Source organism: Chrysochloris asiatica, unplaced genomic scaffold (genome assembly GCF_000296735.1).
Source record: "Chrysochloris asiatica unplaced genomic scaffold, ChrAsi1.0 scaffold00050, whole genome shotgun sequence".
In the NCBI taxonomy this organism is placed as follows: domain Eukaryota; kingdom Metazoa; phylum Chordata; class Mammalia; order Afrosoricida; family Chrysochloridae; genus Chrysochloris; species Chrysochloris asiatica.
The window spans coordinates 10,038,601-10,061,315 of record NW_006408568.1 but is presented as its reverse complement, the minus strand read 5'-3'; the positions used below and the strand labels follow the sequence as shown (position 1 = coordinate 10,061,315).

Below are 22,715 nucleotides of genomic sequence, written 5' to 3'. Positions count from 1 at the left end.
GAGCCTCCAAAAAGCTCACTCAGATATTATAAAGCCCATGGTGTGAGTGAAAGTACATGTTTCCAGGGCTTCAGGTGATCCAACGAGAAACTCTTAGGCATCTTAAAAGATTCATTTATCTCTTTCTTTTGCATCAGAGCAAAAGGAAGAAAGCTACTGTTAGTTAGGGAGCAATGGGTTGGATTTGTCCCTCTGGAAGTAGGGTAGGGAAAGCTGGATGGGAAATACATTTACCAATTCCCATTTACAACCTGATAGAGTGGCACAATCTTTAAAAAAAACAGCTTGATCCTGTATTTTCATTTTAACAAATTTGAATGAGAAAGTGGAACTATTTAGTTGTCCAGGTAAATGGTCAGACAGGAGTTTCCCAGGTTGAGCTACAAGCCCTATCTCTTGGTCTCTCTGCTTCAAATAGACCTTTTGAATAGTAAATACAGCCGTGAGCCACTGAACGTCCACATTACATTCTGTGAAATAAGATGATATGCAATGTAGACATTGAATGAACAAGCTTCATGCCTTAGCAATGAATTAATTATTAATGTGCTGATGGGGATTCACTTTTACGTCTGGTCCTCAATTCACGTCACTAGCAATTTCTCCACATCTGATACAGGCCCTTCTGGCATGTTCCATGGCCTGGCAGCTTTCGGTGGAGTCACCTTTTAATGGCTTGGAGAAATTTTTATTTTTAAGGACAGTCGGTCATAATTATCAAGTGTGCTATGTCTGAATCTTGAGCAATAGCATTCACTGATTTTCTACCTTGCTGTTGTTGTTGTTTTTGTTTTGTTGTGAAGACCCATCGATTCAGTCCAGACTCATAATGAACCTGTATAGGGTTCCTAAGGAGTACCTGATAGGTTTGAACCACTGACCTTGCAGTTAGCGGTCCAGTGCTTTTCCCACAGTGCCACACCAAGACTCCTTTAAACAGCCTTTTTTATTTCACTTCCAAATTGACACTTCTCCTTTGCCTCTTGCTGCTGCTACCATTAGCACAGGTATTGCTACTTTTGGGAGCCATGATTCACTTCCCAGTAATATTTTCCAAAGAAAATTAAACACAGAGATAACACAACAACACTCATGAGAGGAACATTACATGAGATTGGGTGCTGCTACCTACTGTAAAAGCACGCACTGTTACACAGGAAACTTTTTGAAAGAAAAGCACAGAATGTTGTTGTTGTTGTTGTTAAGTGCCGTTGAGTCGGTTCCGACCCATAGTGACCCTGTATAGGGCATCCAAGGAGTAGCTGGTGGATCTGAACTGCCAACCTTCCTGTTCAAAGCCCAGTACTGATCCTACGTATTATAATTATCAAGATATAGATATGATAGCTTATATAGGTAATGTGCCATGGTACCATCTGAGAATGCAACTATTTTGCATAGAAGAGACATGAGATACAGTTGTGTGAACTCAGGAATCCTAGATTCTACTATAACCTTGGATTCCTGGAATAGCACTTTAGGATAAGCACTGGCTTACACAGTCGGTTTGAAGTGCAACATCGGCAGTTCAAAACTTAGCAGCCACTCCTCGGAAACTCTATACAGGGTCGTTATGAGTCAGAACTGACTCAACCTAGCAACACTTAACAACAACATTATAACTTTATGGGACCACAGGCATATACACCTGGTTGGGTGTTGCCCAAATGGACCTCACACAGCACTTGCCTATAAAATGAAGGCAAAGAGGGTAGAAGAGCTTCTTCTGAAAACACACACACACACACACAAATAACAGTAGAATCAGGAAAGAAATCCATGGGAGCTTTAAGGGAAAGAACGGTGTAAAATGAAGTGAAGTGCCTCTATTTGTCCCCACATCCCTGCATCTCCAGTAAGCCTCAGAAGGTACAAGGGCAATCCTCTACTAGAAGGTCTGGATGATATAAACAGTTAAGAGTTGACTACTAACCCAAAGGTTGATGGTTCAGACCCACCCCGAGGTACTTTGGAAGACAGGCCTGGCAATTTGTTTCCAAAAGTCTTGAGAATCCTGTGAAGCAGTTCTACCCTGAAACACATGAGGTCAGCGTGAGTCAGAACTGACTCAGCAGTACCTGGTTGGCTAGTCCTCTATGTGGTCACTGCATTTAAGACAATCACAAAGTATACAACAATTTGGGAAATGAGACTTCACCAGGCTGATTTTTTTTTTTAAATATCTTAAAAAGATTTGTTTATTCTTTAATGGAAAATGAAATCTAACATTAAAATTTTTGTACACAGGAATAAAATGGAAATTAACATAGCCTTTGAAAAATATTTTAAATTTCAATCAAGTAAACTTATGCCAGGAATTCTTACCACACAGTAAGACCTGAATGAATATTGTATAAGAGGAATTTATTAGCACTTTAACCCAAAATAGAACTGGGTTGATTAAAAAAAAAAAAAAAAATGCTAGTCATACGCATACTTGCTAAGTCTAATTCAGCACAAAGGAGCAGTGGCTAAGCATTTGGCTGCTATATGAGAAGTCAGCAGTTTGAACCAGCCATGCCACCTCGGAAGATCTGTACAGATCTACAGCCTTGGAAACTCCAAGTGGCAGTTCTATTCTGCAGGGTTAATATGAGTTGGAATCAACTCACTGGCAACAGGTTTTGTTTTGTTATTGTTAATTTAGCACAGGTTTAGACCCAATCCTTCCTCCCATGTGCCATGCACACAAATGCACATAACAAATTTTAAATCCTGAATCTTGTTTTACTTAGAATATATTTCAGATTGAAATGCTGAGATGCATATAACTCAAGCAATGGCATTCAGGCTGCTAAACACTGACTAACACGTCCTTGGTCAGCAGCTGCCAGGTGATTAAAAAATAAATGGAAATGATCAAATTCCTATATGCAATCTGCAGCAGATATGAAGACGCCACCCTGCCCCCCTTTTTCCCCCGATTGTTCTAAAACAGATCATCTTAAATATATTCCACGTATTGCAGTAGCCTGGACATCAAACGTTTCTCAGAGTGAAATTAAATATAGCATTTTATTTGGAACAAGTCAACCTAACTCGATTTCCTTTCCCAGCATAGCCACGCAGAGACCGTCCATTTGGCATGTGAAAGATGCTCTCAGCTCTGAGCCAGACTTATAACTTCTTTCTATGCTCCTGACAACCCAAAGGGGCAATTTTCTTTCCAATTTTACCCCTCATACGCTGTGGAAAATACCCCCGCCCTGCCTCAGAGCTTCTCCAAGGTCCTTTCAAACGTGGTCTTGCACTGCTGGAAATTAAACTTCCAAAAACAACAAACGTGCTGACCATAGAGCAATGTGCTCTTTGTGGAGCAGATCCTATCCAGGTTGATACTGCATCTAACCTAATAGAACCACAGAAGAGCCAAGTCAACTAGGAATCTCATGGGCAATAATCACTTACCAGACACCCATGAGCGCGGAGTGCTTATGGGAAATAAAGGATGTTAGCACAGTGGGAGTGGGGAGCCCATAGACCCTAAAGTCCCATGGGCTTACCTTACAGATGGTCTAACTGAGACTCAGAAAGCCTGAAGTGACATCACCAGGTTAGTGGTCATGCCGATTTCCTAAATCTTGAACCAGGAGTTCTCTGTAGTTTTCCTTGTTTGTACAAGGGAGACAAGTGATAAGTAAGCACCTGCTATAAAGAGAGCCATAATGGCACAACGGGTAAGCATTAAGTGGCTAACCCAAAAACTGACAGTTGGAATCCACCCATCGGCTCCACACAAGACAGACTTGATGATCTGCTTCCGTATAGATTGTTGCTGTTAAGTGCTGTGGAGTCGGTTCTGAGTCACGGTGACCCTGTATAGGGTTTCCGAGGAACAGCTGGTGGGTCTGAATCACTGACCCTGCATTTAGCAGTCCAGTGCTTATCCTACAGTGCTACACTAAGACTCCTTGATTACAGCCCAGACAACTCTATGGGGCAGCTTTACTCTATCACATGGGGTTCCTTGGAGTCAGTACCAACTCACTGGCACCTAACAACAACATAATGAATACATTAGGGTTATCAGTGGAAGTTCATGGTGATTCCTTAATAATAGCAACCACTTCCTGAAGGCCAGACTAGGTGCTTGGCATTTCTTATCTTTAATTTCCAAAATAACCCTGAAATGAGGCCATTTAGGATTAAAATCAGACCCAAGGACACACAGATGAAGACTCTCATAGCTGCCATTTGAGCCCATTTTGTGTCTGATTCCAAACCTGACTATATCACGTTACTTCTCTAACAGATGACCTCATTTGCCCCATCCCTGAGGCCAAAAAAAGGTTCTCTTTAAAAGATTATGAAGCCAAAGCAAGACCAAATAAACATCCAGGTTGCAAACCATTATACGGAGCATGATCTAAGGTATGTGTGTGTATCTATTTGTATGTTTATATACATACACAGAGACTAAAATACCAACAGCGGTGATTTTTCAATTTTCTAAATATTAAAATAAACAGGTGTGGCTTATGAATCTGAAATGGAAGATTTTCTCACAGAGACAAAAATTAGGCCATGCCTTTTACTAGTCCCAGCCTGGAAAACAGAACAAATTCTCTGCTGTAGTCTGCACACTTTGCCTGCCATCTGTGCATTAGAATCACACCCCTGTGCATTAAGGGGACTTAAAGCAATACTGATGTCAAGGCTGCACCTAAGGTCATCTGACTCAGAATCTCTGGGATGGGGCAAGAGATGGGTATTATTTGAAAATCCCTCCAATAATTTCAATGTGTAGGCTGGTCTGAGAAATCACTGCTCTCAACCTTCTTCTTTGAGGGACCCTTCCCTCTATTTAAGAAATTTCTGCACGGCTAATAACTTTCCGTCTTTCATCCTATCAAAACCAAGAAGGATTTGATAACCAGTCAATTACCCTAGTTGCTTTACTGATCACATTTCAACTGAAAAACATTCACTCCATGGCATTCCCTCCTCCCGTTTAAGCCTTTTATCACTAATTATGGAATGAGAGCCTGATTCTTGGAAGGAATGTTGATATAAGTAAAGCAGGTAGGGAGTTATTTCTAGACCAACTCAGCCCGTAAGGTAATTACCATTTAGTCCACATAAGAGAGCCCAGATGTGGTCCCACACCTTCTCCAACACTCGGAGGAGGCAAGACACCCATTTTCTAGTGCACCCCAGAAAACACCCAAGCCCTGTCTCTTCCCCCTCTCATCCAAGACTCTCAGGTACATAATGGGTTGCTTTCTGTGGGCACTTGGTGTGGCTTTAACCAGTTCTGCATTTGGTTATTTCCCCTCATCCCTGACTCCCTTTATCTGACATCCTAAACTGCACCAGCGATCTCTGGTGACCGAGTTTCTGAAAGCAAAGGATGCCAGTAAAAAGGAGAGCATTGTCATGTGACAACAAGATGACTTCTAAACATCTGTGTCAAACTCCATCATCAAAGGTGGACAAGCTATCGGCAACAAGCAGGGCATGTTCTAGGACACAGATTGTCTCTCCCCTGTCCACACTGGGTATGTCTGGGGCTCCAAGACCCTTCAGCTTACCCTGGAGCCTCTTTGAGAAGAGCCCTCCACTGGTGATCTTGGAAACCATTCACACTACTGCTGTAGCCATTCCATGGCTCTAAGCATCCCATGGCTCTAAGCTCCCATCCTAAGGGCCACCTAGGATCTGAGACTAGGGCCCTCATGCCAGGCCTCCCTAGAGCATGCATCTAGGGGGCTAAGGCATCCCCACATCCTCCACGGTTAGGTCAACTCTATTCCCAGGGATATAGTTGACTGGTGGCCCTGTATGTCCATGTACAATGCTAATATCAGACACTGCCAAAATGTGTGGCAGATAGGACCTACTGTATGGATCAGAGGAGAGAAAGAGAGTAGAGAGGAGATGAAATGTGGCTGGCCCCAATGAATCGAGTTGATGGATGGCCATGAAGTAGCCAAGTCTTGGAGGAGGAGAGAAGACATGCCACCCTAGGGAAGACTACTTGCCCACATGTGGCTCGGACTGAACAGGCCCCACTCTGAGTCTATCTCATATCATCTCAAGCATGATGGTCCAACAAAGTTACTGAACTGTCATGGTAACAGAATCTATCCTAATCAGTGGGCCAGCTCATGGAAAAGGAAGAGAAAGGCAGTGAGAAGGGGATGGAAAATGAAGACTGACACTCTGAATAATGTAACAGAATACCTACAAATAGTAGATTACATCTAAAACAAAGTCACTCAAGCTGACATATCTCCAACATATTTCTGAACAGGAAATGCAAAGCAGGCAGCCAAACGTGGAATTATTTCAGTGTCTCCAGTAACAAACAGTTGTTGAGTACCTATTGTTGTTGTTAAGCAACTAGGCACCAGCAATTATGTGGTACAATTTGCCTCCAGATGTTTATACTACCTTTATCCCAATTTTATACCCACAAGGGGCTCTAGCTCCCTAGATTACAAATGAGTTCAATTCTTAAGTTTATCTTTAAGTAGAATTTGTACATTTGAAACAGTTAGGTATGTATCCAACGTCAGTTATCAAATGTTTGTCTTAGTATACTGTACCTTTCTATGTAAAAAAAAAAAAAAAAAGGAAAGAAACACTTCCAGATACACTGAGACAGCTTCAACATAATAATTTAGCAGTAATAATACTGTTCAGATGTCCATCAAAAAGTAACACCCATTTGTTATTGTGAACCACTGCGTGCACCTTGGACTTTAATATTTTAATAGGCTTTACAAGGGTTGATTTGGAACTACTGGTTGTACCAAATCAGATTGTCATTAGTGACCTGGGGAATGCCTGCGCTTCTTTTAGGCATCATGAGATATTTACACATATTTTATAAGAAACTGAAGCATACAGAGTGGAAGGGATGAAGTTCACCTGAACTTTCAGCATCAGTGAAATTGGTTTGCTAACCTAACCAAAAGTGTCTACCAGTGAACTAACTCTGGGCATACAAGGGTGCTACTTTGAAAGAAAGCTTGCTTCAGTGAGGACTAGTTAGAGATGCACCAGTACATTAAAACACAAGGGTATGGACTCAGGTAGACAGGTTGAATCATGGCTCACAACATTTTTAGCTCTTTGACTATGGATTTCAGCTTTGAAGTGGGGCACAAAGAACTACTTAGGGATTAAAAATACATCTGATATGATTGCCCTGGTGACCCTCAACCATTAGTCACTACTATGATTAACCAATTCCTAGTGCTTTAGCTTTCTAAAGCGAATAGTCCAATTATTCACCCACTTCCCCCACTTACTGATTGACTGAATAATAATCTTATTGATTGAATAATAATCAAACCTTTGAGTTATTTGTTGGCAATAAATGAGGTCAGTCTCATTGGATGTGTATTGCTATGGAACAGTTCCCAAGATAAGTGAAAAAAAACAAAACTTTCTGCATTTGTAAAGCTATGACTCTACAGTTAATGTGCTGGACTGCAAGGTCAATTTGAACCGCAAGGTCGGTGGTTCAAGCTCACCAGGCGCTCCTCAGAAAACCTATCCATGGTTGCTATGAGTTGCACTGACTTAACAACACTTAACAATAAAAAAAAAAAAGGCAAAATGCAGACTAGAATTTGGGGGTTAAAAGAATCAACATCTGTATATGCTCATTTATGGAAAGGCCTCCTTCCTGGAGTGGTGCTGCAGCTTAATGCGCTGGACTGCAAAGTCAGTTTGAATCGCAAGGTCGGAGGTTCAAGCTCACCAGTCACTTCTCGGGAACCCTATACAGGGTTACTATGGGTCGGAACCAACTCAACGGCACTTAACAACTCCTTCCAGGGAGAGACACTGAATGGGGAAGAAAGGAGATTTTTTTTCACTGTACACCCTCTTGTATATATTTTAATTTTGTAGCAGAAGAATGTGCTACCTACTAAAAATCACACAGGATAACCTGCTTTGAAAATTATGTTACTCCTGGGGGGGAGGGGATGGGAAATGAAAAGGAATCGGAAACTTTGAATAAGCTAGTAAATAAGTGATGGTGTCCTTTATCAGATCCACTGAGAGGGAATTATCGGGACCCTATCTCCTAACATACAGAAGAGGGCCACACAGAGGTACTGCACGGATTCTCACTCCACTGCTCATTCCAGGGTCTCCCTGTGCCAATCTCAAACTGAACCACAAAAGCTAAGAGCCACCCTCTGGAGATAATACGTAATAATGATTGTAACACCCTTGTACTCATAGTACCTTTCCTCCAATACGTGCAAAGTGCTGACACACATCCATGAGGCCTCAAAGTAACCCCCCAGGAGAAGGGTGAGCTCTGCAGGCCGGGGAACAGAGGGATGGGAGGGTGACACCTTCAGGCTTACCTCAAAGTGTGGCGGTTAGAAGCCCACCTTGGCTTCAAGTCCAAGTCTGTCACAGTGACCTGGTGCAGTTGAAACTCTCTATGACTCAGTTTTCATCTTTATAATTGGAGAACAGTAGCAGTACTTATTTCACAAGATGAGCACAAAGATATATATATAACAACAAAGAGATATTCAACGATTCTTTTATTTACCTGATCCAGACCTTTCAATAATACCTTAAGGCAAGTCCTATTATATATTGTGGGTTGGGTGTTGGGCTGCTAACGGTAAGATCAGTGGTTCAAAACCACCAGGCGATCCTCAGCGAAAGATGAGATTGTCTGTTCCCGTAAAGATTTACAGTATCAGAGACCCTGGATTAGGGTTGCTATGAGTTGGCATTGGCTGGATAGCAGTGGGTTTTTATAAATGAATAAAGTAAGTCACAGAGTGTAATTCAATGTGCCACAGAATCAGTGAGCAGGAGCCCAAAGCACTCGGCAGTGACACTGAAATTTAGGACAAGAAGGATTTCAGACAGTACTGTTTTAGAGATGGAAAACTGAGCCACAAAGATCAGATTCTGACTGATCTCTCTGACACATCATAGTGATGCCCTGGATATCCCCCTCTATTAAAAGATGCTGGGAAACACAAGAAGGTTCAGTGGAATTATTGATTCTCAGCCTACGGGTCAGAGGTGGAAGCTGTGCTCCCCAACTTCAGCCCCAGTTCACTCCAAGCGCAGCAATAAGCCACCTTTCTCCAAGACTCGGGTCTCCAAACCCTAATGACCACCTGCAGAAAGGGTGCCTTAAAAACCTACTCAAATCCCAAGGTGCCTTGAACCTGAGAAAAATGTTTATTGTTCCACAGCCTATGGCTGCCACTTAAAAATGAAAAGGGGGTGGACTGGTGGGAGGAGGGGCGGCGCATGAAGCCAGCAGGCCCCTCTGCAAATAGAGAATAAGTTAGGAACGTGTACGCAGAACTAAACCTCCCTCGTCCACACTCTCTTTCCTTCTAATCCTTTCCTTTGCAGACAGAACCCACGAGACCTTGGGAGAACCAGGGAGTCGGCCTCTGCTGTCCGGAAAGACAGCTCCACACAGAGTATCTGTCACAGAGACACACTGAGAGCTTCACTCATTAACATTGGTGTTGCCATGACAATAAGCTGTTGCCAGGTAGCGGCGAACTAGGAGAAGAGTGAGAATTAGCAAAGCCTAAAAATAAAGCCGTTATGTTTCTTCCCCCGTCTAGATGTCCATGTGTAACAGGCAATAAGCTCGCCTCCTCCTCACCCCCAGCATCCCCCACTGATGCTCCAAACCCCAGAAGCCCACACTGAGACTGAGAGCACATGGATCCGGACAGCACCGGTCAATTCCGGGACGTGGAGGTACCTGAAGATACCAGTACCAGTTGCTGTAGAATCAACTCCAATTATGGCGGCCCCACGTGAGCCAGAATGGGTCTGTGCTCCATAGGGTTTTCAATGGATGCTTTTTCAGAAGTAGATTGCCCGGTCTTTCTTTCAAGGAACCTGAGTGGACTCCAACCACTCACCTTTCAGATAGCTTACTTTTGTTGTTAAGTGCCGTTGAGTCAGCTCCGACTCATAGAGGCCCTGCTGTATAGGGTTTCCAAGGAGCAGCTAGTGCGTTTGAACCATTGACCTGTGGTTGGCAGTAGAGTGCTTATCTTACAGCATGACACCAGGACGCCTGACAATATTAATGCCTGTACCACCCAGGAACTCTACCTGAAGACAGATGTCATGTGCTAAAATACAAAGGCCATATAACAAGTAGCACCAGAGAAAAACTATGGTGAGATCTTTTCACTCCCTTAGGAAGTTGCTGACCTTGAAGAAGGTTAACTTCATCTCCAGCCTGAAACCCAGACCTCCTCCATGCTATCACAATGTGCCCCACTCCTTGGCTCTGAGACAATGGGACATGACAGTTGCTTTCTCTTAGCTGAGCATTTTTCTCCTGAAAAATACTTAACTAGGTCCAAGCCACACTATGTCTGTGGGGGCTGGGAAGCCCAGACTGGGCAGCATGAGTACTTCATAATTCCTTTTATAACTATTCTACCACCCGAAGAGCCATCATGAGAATTCCAAGAAGCAAGATACTCTAACAATAAAATTTTTTTTTAATTACAGAGCAATTTGTAAACATCTCCAAGGGGCATACAATGGTAGTATTTGCAGGGTCTGATATCAGAGAAGAAAATACACAGTACCCACTAGTATATGCTTCTTTGTCTCTCCAAAAAGCAGAAATACTATCTAGCGGTTCACCCTTCTGATCTGAGCACCCAGTGTAATCTGGGACACACAGTCAGCACACAATAAATACAGTAAAGAAAAGAGGGAAGTGGGGGGGGGAGGGGAGAGGGAGGAAACAAGTGAGTCAACTACAACACAGAAATCATTCTGGATAAATAGCAAAGATATTAACAGAAATAATGCCTGACCTAAATTTAAAAATACTTCTCTTTATAAAAGTCTAAGTTCTGCATTCTAAGAACTCAATTTTATTCCCTGCACAGGTCTCTACTCTTCTTAAAATGATTTACCATGTACACAGATGTGTCATGCTTTAAGCAGATCAGATACATTAAAATCCAGATTTTCAGTGGCATTTTCTTTGTAAGTAATCATAAAAAGGGTTCCTCAAATATAGGATCTGCCTAGTTTCTTTCATTTAGATACAAAAGAGCCCATTGCCACTAAGTTGATTAAATTCATAGTGACCTTTCTATATAGAATTTTGGAGACTATAAATCTTTACAGGAGCAGACAGCCTCATCTTCCCCCGGCAAAGAAGCTAGTGGGTCTGAACGCCAAACTTGTGCCAATCGATCTAATGCTTATCCCACAGTGCCACCAGGCCTCCTTTTAATTCAGATGTTGTTGTCATCGTTGTTGTGTGCTGTTGAGGCAGTTCTGACTCATAGCGAACTCTGTGAAGGGTTTCCAAGAGAGCTGGTAGGTTTGAACTGCTGACTTTGTGATTAGCATTCCAGTGCTCCTATAATAATTTGAATCTTGACTTTTGAGTGAAGCCATCAGCAACTGCTGAGTTCCTTGTTTCTTTCCCTGCACCTAGCTCACCCATGAGCTCTCTTCCTGCCACTGGCTGATGTGAGGTCAGCAAACGCAATCCACAAAAAACTGTAAAATCAGTGCAAGAGGTCCATGCTTAGGAAATGAAAGCCATTATTTCTCTCACCATCATTCCATAAGAATCTATAACCCAGAACAAAATACAAGTTTCAATTGTTCTGGAATATCCAGCCAGTAATCCAAATGCCTCCCCCAATTGATGCGTATAACTTAAATGTGACACTGAGAAGCAGAATGATCAGGTTTTGGAGAGCCAAAACCAAACCTGCTGTCGGAATTCACTTACAGTCTTGGAAAGAAGACCGGTTGGTAGGGTTCTACTGCACAAGTTATGGATCTACACAAGACTACTGCATTTAAAGAAACCTCGATAGAGGTTCACCTTTCTACAAAACCCAGCAACAACAGCCATGGAGTTTGTTTTGAGCAGGGTCTATGGCGAAGGTCACGTACATGGGTACACACCTTCTCTAAAACAGTAAGACAGTCGAGACCTCTGCTGTGTTCACAAAAGCAGAGGTGCCCACGCCAGGCACAACCCAGATAAACCTACTGATGCTACACAATGTGTAACAAGGTGGGGTACCATTCAGTAAACTAAAGAATCTGAAATTACATCTATCCCTGACCCTCCGGAACACTCCTAACTCAGTGAGTTCTGACTAATTCATTGCTCTTACTGGTAAAGTGGAGGGCACATTCCCGCAACACCTATCTGGACCCCTGGGCTTTCAGCAAGGCCTTCCCTTAACTACAGAACAAATGGAAAAGTCAGTCCTGACACTGATAGAAGACTAGGGCTCCTCTGAATCTCTGATGCACCTTTCTTCTAAATTGTGCCTTAAGAGAGAACTCTTATGCACGAGTGGAATGTGGGACCCTATCCAGAGAAGCAGCAACACCAGAGATAGAGGCAGAGATGAGGACATAGAGAGATAGAGCAGCTGAGGGCTCTAGACTCATGGAAAGAGAAAAGCTGTTTGATGGTGGCCAGGAGGCAAGCTTGCATAATGTGCCCTTTGGTTGTTTAAACTATTACATATTCCTGAGTGGTTTTGCATACATAAAAAAAAAAAAAAGAGGGAATAGAAGCAAATACTGTTGAATGATGATGCTCAGAGGGGACTGTAATCATTGCAATGAAACAAAGTATGATAGGATGAGTGTAAAACCGATGTTCTCCCATGTAAACCATCACTCAATTCATAATAAAAACTGTAATTTATAAAAGAAAGAGAGAGAGAGAAAAAGAGCTATTACCATCGCTGTACAACCATCTTGAGATCTAAATCCAGTTTCTCATGCTTACCCACCCAAATACTTTCCTCCTTCTTTGTGGCACAAAATATCCAGCTATAGCTGCAGATTCCAATGGAAAAGAGGTTCTAGACAGGAGGAGCTTACACTGCACCTGGCTTCAATCTACTCCAAATACAACGTCCAGCAATGTGCTGGGCACTTAACAGGTGACCAAGAAATAGTTGATTGAACAAATGAATGAAAAAATTAATGGCAAACATTTTTCTGTAATACACTGATCAATGAGATGCTTCTAAACTTTGAAACTTGGGCTCAGTTCCCTGAGATTCTACCAGAATAATGTGGATAAGGACTCCTGATATGATGTAGGAATCAGCACTGCACTGAAAACCACAAGGTTGGGAGTTCACACCCACCAGTTGCTCCTCAGAAACCCCATACAGGGTCACTATGAAGCAGAACCAACTCAACAGTACTTAACAACAACAAGGCCCTAATGAAGTTGTTGAAACATAGGCAGACCCCCAAATCTACACTAGCCCCCAGAATGTTCTGTTACAAAAGCAGTAAGATAAAAATAAATCACACCAAGCTGAAGATTACTCTCCCCTCCCCTGCCTCTCTTCCTTCCTGCAAGATAAACTTGTTTTCTTACTTTGCATCTGCCATTTTTAGAAATGAGTTGAAAGTAAAATCGGAACCTCTCATGGAGAGAAGGATAAAGATGCCTCTCTCTCTCTCTCTCTCTCTCTCTCTCTCTCTCTCTCTCCCTCCCTTTTCCCCTTTCTCTCTCTGTTCCTTTTTTCCCCCTCACACACATATGTGCTATTAATTTTATATAGCCTGACTTGCTCCATCTCTGATGCAAGTTGCTTATACACAACATAACCAGGCACACGTTTTTAAGATTATACAGCACTTAAAATAACTGGATTTTCAACCTTCTGATTCTAATGAAGAATTGGATTTGGGAACTGGATGGATCCTGGCTCTTAAGAAGACAGAGCAATTACAATTTTAAAGAAATGATAAATCACCTTGAAGGAGGCCATCAGATTCCTTTGGGAAGCACAACTCTTCATCCAGAGATGGTTGCCAGAGATGAGTTTGCTGAAGCTCAAGACAGTTATTTTAGACTTCAGTTCCTTAAACTGGATTTCTAAAATATAATTAGGGAGCCTTTATTCTTGGCCAAACAACAGCTAACAGAACTGTTACCAGACAGCTAACACCCTTATGAAACAACATCCAAACTATACAATGCCAAGGACATGGCAGCCTTCTCCCTCTTCTCTGTCTCTTTATCACACTCTCTCTCCCTCCCTCTTCTTTCTCTCTCTCTTACACACACACACACACACACACACACACACACACACACACACACGGAATACTACTTGTCTTCTGAGAGCTGTCAAATTCCAGGCACATGGTGGCTCCTTCCAGTGAATTTCTTATTATTACAATCATCAAACACACAACTGCCAACTGTTGATTTCAATTTATGTTGTTGTCATTTTTCATGCGGATTGCTGGTATTTGGTTTCCTTTCTAATTACGGTAGTTTATAAAGTGGATTCTTAAGGTTGTTTTGGGTTTTTTTTCAAAGATGTTTGATTATTGTTTCTATGAAAGCAAAGACTAATCATCCAAAATCAAGACGTCACTGGGGCATAATCTGATGTGTTGCTTCTTACTGGTAGGTAGGAGAAAGGAGAAGAAGTGTGAACCAGGAGGGAGAGAGTTAGCACATTTAATACCTGTTGCTGTTCCAGCATTCATCCATCAGAATGGACACCTCAGGTCAGGAGACCAGATATTGGGTTCTTGAGCCCTGGGCTCTGCCAGGCATAATCTTTCTTTATTGGAATGCAGCAGGGGTGGTGTTTAGGGTCAATGAGAAGGGAAACAGGGAAGTGGGAACACCTGAATTAGAATGACTCAGGTAATCAGAGCAGTTGGAAAAAGCAAGAGATTTCTCCTTTAGTTCTAAGTGGAGTACCTAGACCCTATGGTTTAGCCAGGAAGAACCACCTCACAGAAAAATTAGGCGTTTGTCATGAGAAAAAAATATATTTTCTAGGGCAAGGCAAGGGGCAGGGAGAACCTTTCCCACTGGCTTCATTTTCTTACCCATATCTGAGATTCTAATTTGGACTGATCTTCAGCTACTATATGTGGTAAGGAGACATTGGTTACTAAATATTAAAACACTTTGGTATTAGTTAGTAAACAGTCATTGCCCTAAATCTCCCAAATACAACCACCTTGGCCCCTTTCCCCAGGCCCCTGGAACTCCCTGCAATGCAACAAGTAGAGGGTATATGCCTGGCAGAGTTAAGGGTTCCAGAAACCTGTGCCCAGTATACTGGCCAGTGGCATGCATTTGAAGGGTGCTGCAATATTCAAAGTACCATGGACTGCCAGGAGAACAAACACATCTATCTTGGAAGATGTACAACCAGAATGATCCTTAGAAGGAAGGATGGTGAGACTTCTTCTCACATATTTTACGCATGTTCTCAGGAGAAACCAGTCCCTGGAGAAGGACGTTATGCCTAATAAATTACCCTCTCTCCCCACAGTGACTCTTCTCTTATTACTTTCCATAAAACCAGTAGAGCAAAGATGTCATCTTGAAGACTAAGGTGCACCTGACGCAAGTCATGGTACTTTCAATCTCATCGTATGGACAGTGGCGAAGGAAGGCAGAAGAAACCGTGGTGTCTTTGAATCAGGGTGCTGTGAGGGTGACACAGGCAATATTTGGTTCTGCTGTGTACATTGTTGTTATGAGTCTGAACCAACTGAACAGCACCTAACAACAACAGACTGTACTGCACACAGAATCTGACCTTACAATATTCGTTTATGTGAAAGTCCAATTCTTGTTTATCTTGCCATCCCAACTAGATGGTGCCAAAACAGAGACTATGTACAATAAGCTATGTCCTAATATCCCAAGAATCGAATGTTCTGTGGGAAATGATAACTGCCTAACATTATTTTAAATAAGAAACATTATGATACATTATATAGTAACTCAGAATCTCAAACCAATTTCCTAAAATGTAACCAAAATACACTATAGTGCTTATTGCATCATATATTAACTATCACATTAGGATTTAAAGTACATAAAATATCATCTCCTGGTGTCTTCATGTAATGTACAGAATCCTGTCACCCAGTTTCACCTAGACCTAAAGGACCCAAATGAATGGCCTCCTTCTAAGAAGGTTGGTAGCCAGAAAAAAAGGGACAGGAAGAAAACGTGGGTATTGTGGGTTGAATTTTGTACCCCAAAAATATGTGTTTTAAAGGACCAAACTGGGCAGTGTTTTATTCTATTGTGCACAGGGTCACAATGAGTTGGAACTGACTTGAGGGCACCTAAAAACAACAACACCAATGCCTATATCCCCATTTGGGAATGGTATGTCTTCATTATGTTAATGAGGCAGGACTAGTGCACAATGTATTTTGAGTAGATCTCATTTGAGACATAAAATAGATTAAACAAGGAAACAAGCAGAAGAGAGTGATGGGATAAGAGAGATGCCAATATTTGAAGAGGAGAAATAATACTAAGATGGTTGATTGTCTTATGAATATTGGTTTTCCTTGTCTACTATTGTAAAATAGACACTTGAGTGGGATAGAAAGGAATGTCAGGAAACATAATTACAGAAAACTTGTAAGCCCGTCTTCAGCCTGTAACTGACTGGAATACCTAAAAGGGGTTCTAGAACTTCCCCAGTAAAATAGGCCCTTTGCAGAGTAATAGGACCTTAGGTGGAATCCTGAGTTCCCTCAAAGAACCATATGAGGTGGCTTAATAATCAGAACTCGACTAGAGGAAGGTTAAAAAAAAAAAAAAAATTTTTTTTTTTTTGATAAAGGAAACAAGGGTAAATTGCTTCAATTTGATGAACCTGACCTATACTCATGAGGCAGTAACTCTGAATACCAACAGAGAGGGAAGGAGTCTTCACATCAAGTATCAATGCTATCCCCTCTATACACAGGGTAGATAGGGATGGGCAACTTAGACATTGCCTACCTAAAATGAGGGGGAGATAAAGGCACGAAGTAACTGATTTACAAGGTTTCAAGAAGGAGTTTAGTTTGAGAGTGTGCAGGGGAAGAAAGAGTCCCCACTGAATAGTTTTCATCTTGTCTAGATGGGTCTGGTGAAAAGAGATGGGGATAAGATTCTTATGATTCCATAGTGAATAATTGTTATCATGACTAATTGCGACTGTCACGTTGTAAAGATAGAAGTTTTGTAACAAAAATGGGGGAGCAGTAATCTTACAGTTCAGAAACAAAGGACCCAAGGACCAACAAAGGAGAAGAGCACAAGCAGAATGTGGGGTCTTTTCCAGAGAGGCAGAGATACCCAAGATGGAAACAGAGATGGGGACATGGAAAGGGGGAGCAGCTGAGGACTCTAGATTCATGGCAAGAGAGGGACTAAGAGCTGATTGCCATGAGGCAGACTTGTAGAGTGTACCCTTTGGTGCTGTAAATTGTTATATATGCCTGAGTGTTTTTGGTTTTTTTAAGAGCTAAAGTGAATAGAGAGAAATACTGCTAATTGATGGTACACAGAGGGGATTGTAATCATTGTGATGAAACCAGTTGAATGATTTGTTGAATGTAAAACTGATGATGTCCCCTGTAAACTTTCACTCAAGCCATAACAAAAACTTAAAAGAAAAAAAAGAGAGAGAGATGCCAAGACAGACACGTGAATATTTCCAAGAAAACAGAAAGCAGATGCTGAAGGAAGAGACAAAAACCTTCAACCAGAACCAACAGCAAGAGAAAGCCTTCCCCTAGGGCTGGTGCCCTGAATTTGGACAGCAAGGTCATTTTGAACCACAAGGTTGGCAGTTCAAACTCAACAGCCGCTCCTTGGAAGCCCTATAAAGGGTCACTATGAGTCGGGACAGGCTCGACAGCACTTGACAACAATAAACTGTGAGAAAACAAATTTCTGTTTGGTAAAGTCATCCACTGAGGTATTTCTGTTAAAGCAGCCCTAGATAACTAAGCTGAGGGTCAAAATAGCAGCCCAAATCTACTTGTCAAAAACACTGGCTTTGTAAATCCTCCAGCACATGTGACCAAGGTCCTGCTCCCTTGGGAAGGGATGGATGTTCCTTGGATGTATTCACACAACCTCTCTTGGCCCCAAAAACGTCCCCAATGCACGTCCCCTCTGTTGACACACAGCAGGCTTTAGAAAACACCTACATGAGATTCTGGTGTTTACCAATTGTATTTGAAATGTAGCTCAAGGCTTTTTTTCAAAATGTTATATTGAGTTTGGGGAACATAAATATAAACTTTTCCTATAAAAACATCAACTGAAAATAATTTTCTTTAGAGCTGTGTAGAGCACATGAAGCAGAGGTATTAAAAACCAAAGAGAGACTTTCTACAGGATAAATCTGTATTTCTTATGAATTTGTATTATCTTAGCAAAATGATGGGTGTATTATAAGTGCACAATATATACCTATAATATAGATTAGCTAGTATATTTGATGGTTGGTAGAATAGGCAGAATTAGACTAGGCTGTAGACCAGAAGAAATTTTCAGTGGATCATGTTGGCCATTCAACAGAGAAAGGAAACTAAGAACTAATACTCACTGGATGTTCACTATGAAGTAGGCATTGTCATAGGTAGGTACACACATCATCTCATTTAACACCATGGCAATCCAAAGAAGAAGGTATTACTAGCCCCAATTAACAGATGAAAAAACTGAGTCTCTGACTGAGCAAACAACTTTGCGAGACACTCAGCAAGTCAAAGATGAAATCCAGTATCAAACCTGGGCTTAATTTTCAAGGTTGAGGTCATTCAGACATCATAGTTTCCCGAGCTCTGCCATTCTCCCAACCTTCAGAATCCCACTGTATTTTTGAAAATACTACACTATGCTTCAGAAAACACTTATCTACATCAACTGGCTTTTTTCCCTCTGGATCTTATCCCAAGATCTGAACTGTCTGTCTTATTGATCTCCTGTAGAAAGGCTGGATCTTAGCTAGGTGACCAAGAAGCTTAAGACATGATTTACATGGATCAATCTCAGGAGAGTCCAACTTACCTTCTTGCTTCCCTTAACACCACCTACATCAAGGTTAAACATCACCTATATCAAGGTTAATGCCTAACACAGGCCATGGTACACCAAACCCTCTGTCTACTTCCTACTTCAAAAGTGTCGACTTAGATTCTGCCATCACCGATTAGTCATTTAACCATCATTTCTTACATGACAGTTCCTCTGGTAATCAATGAGAATACTACAGTGTAGAACAAAGAGACAAGGCTCCCAACTTCAGGCAGCTTACGATCTGTTGGGGAAAACAGAGCATCATACAAATAAATATATAATTACAATATGTAAGTAAGTGCTATAAAAAACAAGAGCGCAACAGGACAAGACAAAAAGTTATAATGGGAAGATGATTTAGACTAGAGAAGGCTTTTCAAATGAAGTGGCATTTAACTGAAAATTCAAAAGGAGAAGGTCAAATTAAAGGGAGTATTTCTCGGCACTCTGTTTCTTTCCTGTAACCATCAATATGTAATACCTCCCAAACTTCTGCTTCCATCTCTCCATCTCCCATATGGATGATCAGCCTACTGTGGTGAGTAGCAACCGGGGTCTTAAAAGCTTTGCAATTTAAGATGCAACTAGTGGTCTCTCCCCACCTAGAGGAAAGAAGAGTGAAGCAAATCAAAGACTCAAGGAAACACTTAGTCCGAAACATTAATGGATCACTCGAACCACAGCCTCTACTACAGAGACCAGAAGAACTAGATGGTGCCTGGCTACCACTACCAACTGGTATGATCAAGATCACATAGAAGGTTCTGAGCAGAGTGGGAGGAAAGAAAACAAATGTAGATCAAAACTCAAAATCAGACAAAAGATCAGACTTACAAGCCTGTCAGTGATTGGCAGAACTGCTAAGACCAAATGGGGCAGCATTTGCACCCCCAAACAAAGTCCAGAAGGCAGAAAAGGGCAGGAAAGAAGAATGTCTTGTGTTTTGTAGCACTTATGTATTGTAATAAATACAAGGAATCCAGGAAGGATGTCAGAGGAGTGCTGTTGTTGTTGTTAAGTGCCATAGAGTCGATTCCGACTTCTAGCGACCCTGTATAGGGTTTCCAAGGGGCCGCTGGTGAGGGCTGAACCACCAACCTGTGGTTCAAACCAACCTTGTGATCCAGCACTTTATCCTGCAGTGCCACACCAGGACTCCATTGTTAGACTGAGGGAATAGCAAGTATGTTATGAAACAAGATGCGCACAAATTGTTGAATGGTAAACTTTCAGCCAAACCACGATAATTACAAAAGAAAACAAAAAAGAAAATGGAAGGTTCAGCTTCTCAAGACAGGGCTTGCAGAGTGCAGTGTATTTCTACACACCAAGGCTTTCCCATTGACACCTAGTTTCACCCAATCAAATGGCAGACAACAGGAAGGGAAGAGAACACAGGTGTGCTGTGGGTTGGGAAAGCACAGTGACTTCACAAATCCTTCAATACAAAATGTGGCCAAGACCCATCTCCCCTGGAAAGGGCCCAGTGTTCTTTGGGAGCATGTGTGTGTGTGTGTGTGTGTGTGTGTGTGTGTGTGTGTGTGTGTGTTTGAAACATGCATTCTGAGAGAATTGTAACTCATCTGTTTCTGGTTCATTCATAACTCATCAAAATGCTGTTTTGCAAGAATTGTTTGATGTCCAAGAAATTGCCAGGCCTCCCCTCACCCATGCTTCTCCTTTGAAGTGGTGGTTCTGCAGACGTCACATGTGGCCCATACATTGAAGAACTGAGCCTGAGATTTGGCAAGAAGCAGAAATACTGCAACGGTCCTGTAAGCTCCAACACCCCATTCTGCCCTTCTGGGCTGTTCAGCAAGCTCTCTGGTGTAAAAATAGGTCCAGAATACACCCAGGATCTGTCTGTTCCCCTAAGAGGCAGCTAGAAATAAATGTGAGGGGCACATTACCTGGGCAGGAACTGAGCAGAGGCTGGGCTATGTTGGTGAGGACCAAGGATTACATGCATCCTTCTATGGGTAGAACAGCCCCTAAAAAGAAAAGTCCCAGCCAAAGTGCCAACAGCACCCATGTGAGAACTACTGTAGGAAGCAGAAGAAAAGCATTTGGAGCTGTTGCACATGATGGCATTGAGAGAAGAAAGCATGAAGATACAGGACAGGTAGATACAGTATTCCTACCTCATCTTCCTATCAGATTCCTTTACCAGTTTGCTCTGAGTTGGAACCAACTCAACGGCACATCACAACAACAACAACAATCTTCATGGTATTCACTCACCTATTGCTTCTCTGACCTAGTGGTCTGAATAGTTGGCTGGCACTTCCCTTGATGGAGAAGATTATATATGTTTTACTCCGGAGAAGGAATGTGTGCTTACAACTCAGTGTGGAAATCAAGTCACCTTCTAGGAAACTTTAACAGGATCCCTGTTATGATCCCATTGGCATAGAAAAAAGAAAACTTTGGGGGTACAAATGACCACTTTCTAGGTTTCTGTTATCATGTACTGCGGTTTCCAGAAGTAAAGCATGTCTTCATGGGAAAGAGATGCTCAGTGGTGACTGGAGACCGAGGAGCCTTTGTCTACACACCACTATCTGTGAAGCTTGTAGCACACTAAGCATCCAGGGCCTCTCTTAAGGAGCCTCATCTCACCTGCTCATATGAGAGAAGACAACAGAGTTCAGAATGTATTCACAAACATTTTAAATTAAATAGAAGGTGAAACCACAGTGTCAGCAAGATGCTTTTTTGTTGTTTTTTTTCCTACACAAAGCATAGGCCCCTCTCTCGTCTCTGCTGTTGTTATTGAGATGATTTGGCTAAGGCCTGCCTAAGAGAAGGAAGAAAGCAGCAGAGGTGTCACCCAGAAGGTGTGCTGAAGAACCAAGAAAGAATAAGAGGTCCCCTGCCCCCCCCACATACTTTCAATACCCATTAAAAGATTGAAGAAAAAACTTAAAATGTGAATTATCTAATATTCATGCTGAGCTGTAAGTAACTGATATTAAGTCCTTGTGCAGGTTTTAACCGAGATAAAAACTAAAACCTACACAATAGCATTGATTACCAGGAAGGGAAGGGGACTGAGCATCATGAAAGTCAAAAACCCAAATGAGAGCTTTTTTTTTTTTTTTTTTTTTTTTTGGGGGGGGGGGAGGTGGGCACCAAAGGCTTCCTTCTGCTACACTAGCTGTGCTACAGGAAGCAGGTCACTGTGTGTTGTTGTTAGATGCCATTGAGTCGGTACCGACTCATAGCAACCTTATGCACAACAGAACGAAACACTGCCCGGTCCAGGGCCAACTTCACAATTGTTGCCATGATTGAGCCCACTGATGCTGCCACTTTGCCAGTCCATCTATCTAGGGGTCTTTCTCTTTTTCTCTGACCCTCCACCGTACCAAACATGATATTCTTCTCCAGCGACTGGTCCCTCCTGACAATATGTCTGAAGTATTAAGAGATGAAGTTTGGCCATCTTGGACTCCAAAGAGCACTCTCGATGCACTTCTTCCAACACCTATCTGTTGGTTATTTTGGCAGCCCATGGCACTTTCAATATTCTTCTCCAACACCATAACTTAAAAGGATCGATTCTGCTATGGTCTTCCTTATTCACTGTCCAGCTTTTGCATGCATATGAGGTTACTGAAAATACCATGGCTTGGGTCAGGTGCACCTTAGTCCTCAAGATGACATCTCTGCTCTTCAACACTTTTAAAAGGTCTTGTGCAACAGATTTGCCTAATGCAAAATGTCCTTTGATTTCTTGACTGTTGCTTCTATGAGTGTTGATAGTTGATCCTAGAAGAATGAAGTCCTTGACAACTTCAATCTTTTCTCTGTTGATAAGAATGTTGTTTATTGGTCCAGTGGTGAGGATTTTTGTTTTCTTTATATT

The 22,715-nt window shown here is 42.0% G+C and overlaps 1 protein-coding gene across 1 annotated transcript in view; it reads right to left on the bottom strand.

Annotated features, from left to right (window-relative positions):
- The window catches only part of CACNA1C (calcium channel, voltage-dependent, L type, alpha 1C subunit), a 779,292-nt gene that overhangs the window by 649,748 nt on the left and 106,829 nt on the right, over window positions 1–22,715 (bottom strand). The gene's annotated exons all lie outside the window — the stretch shown is intronic.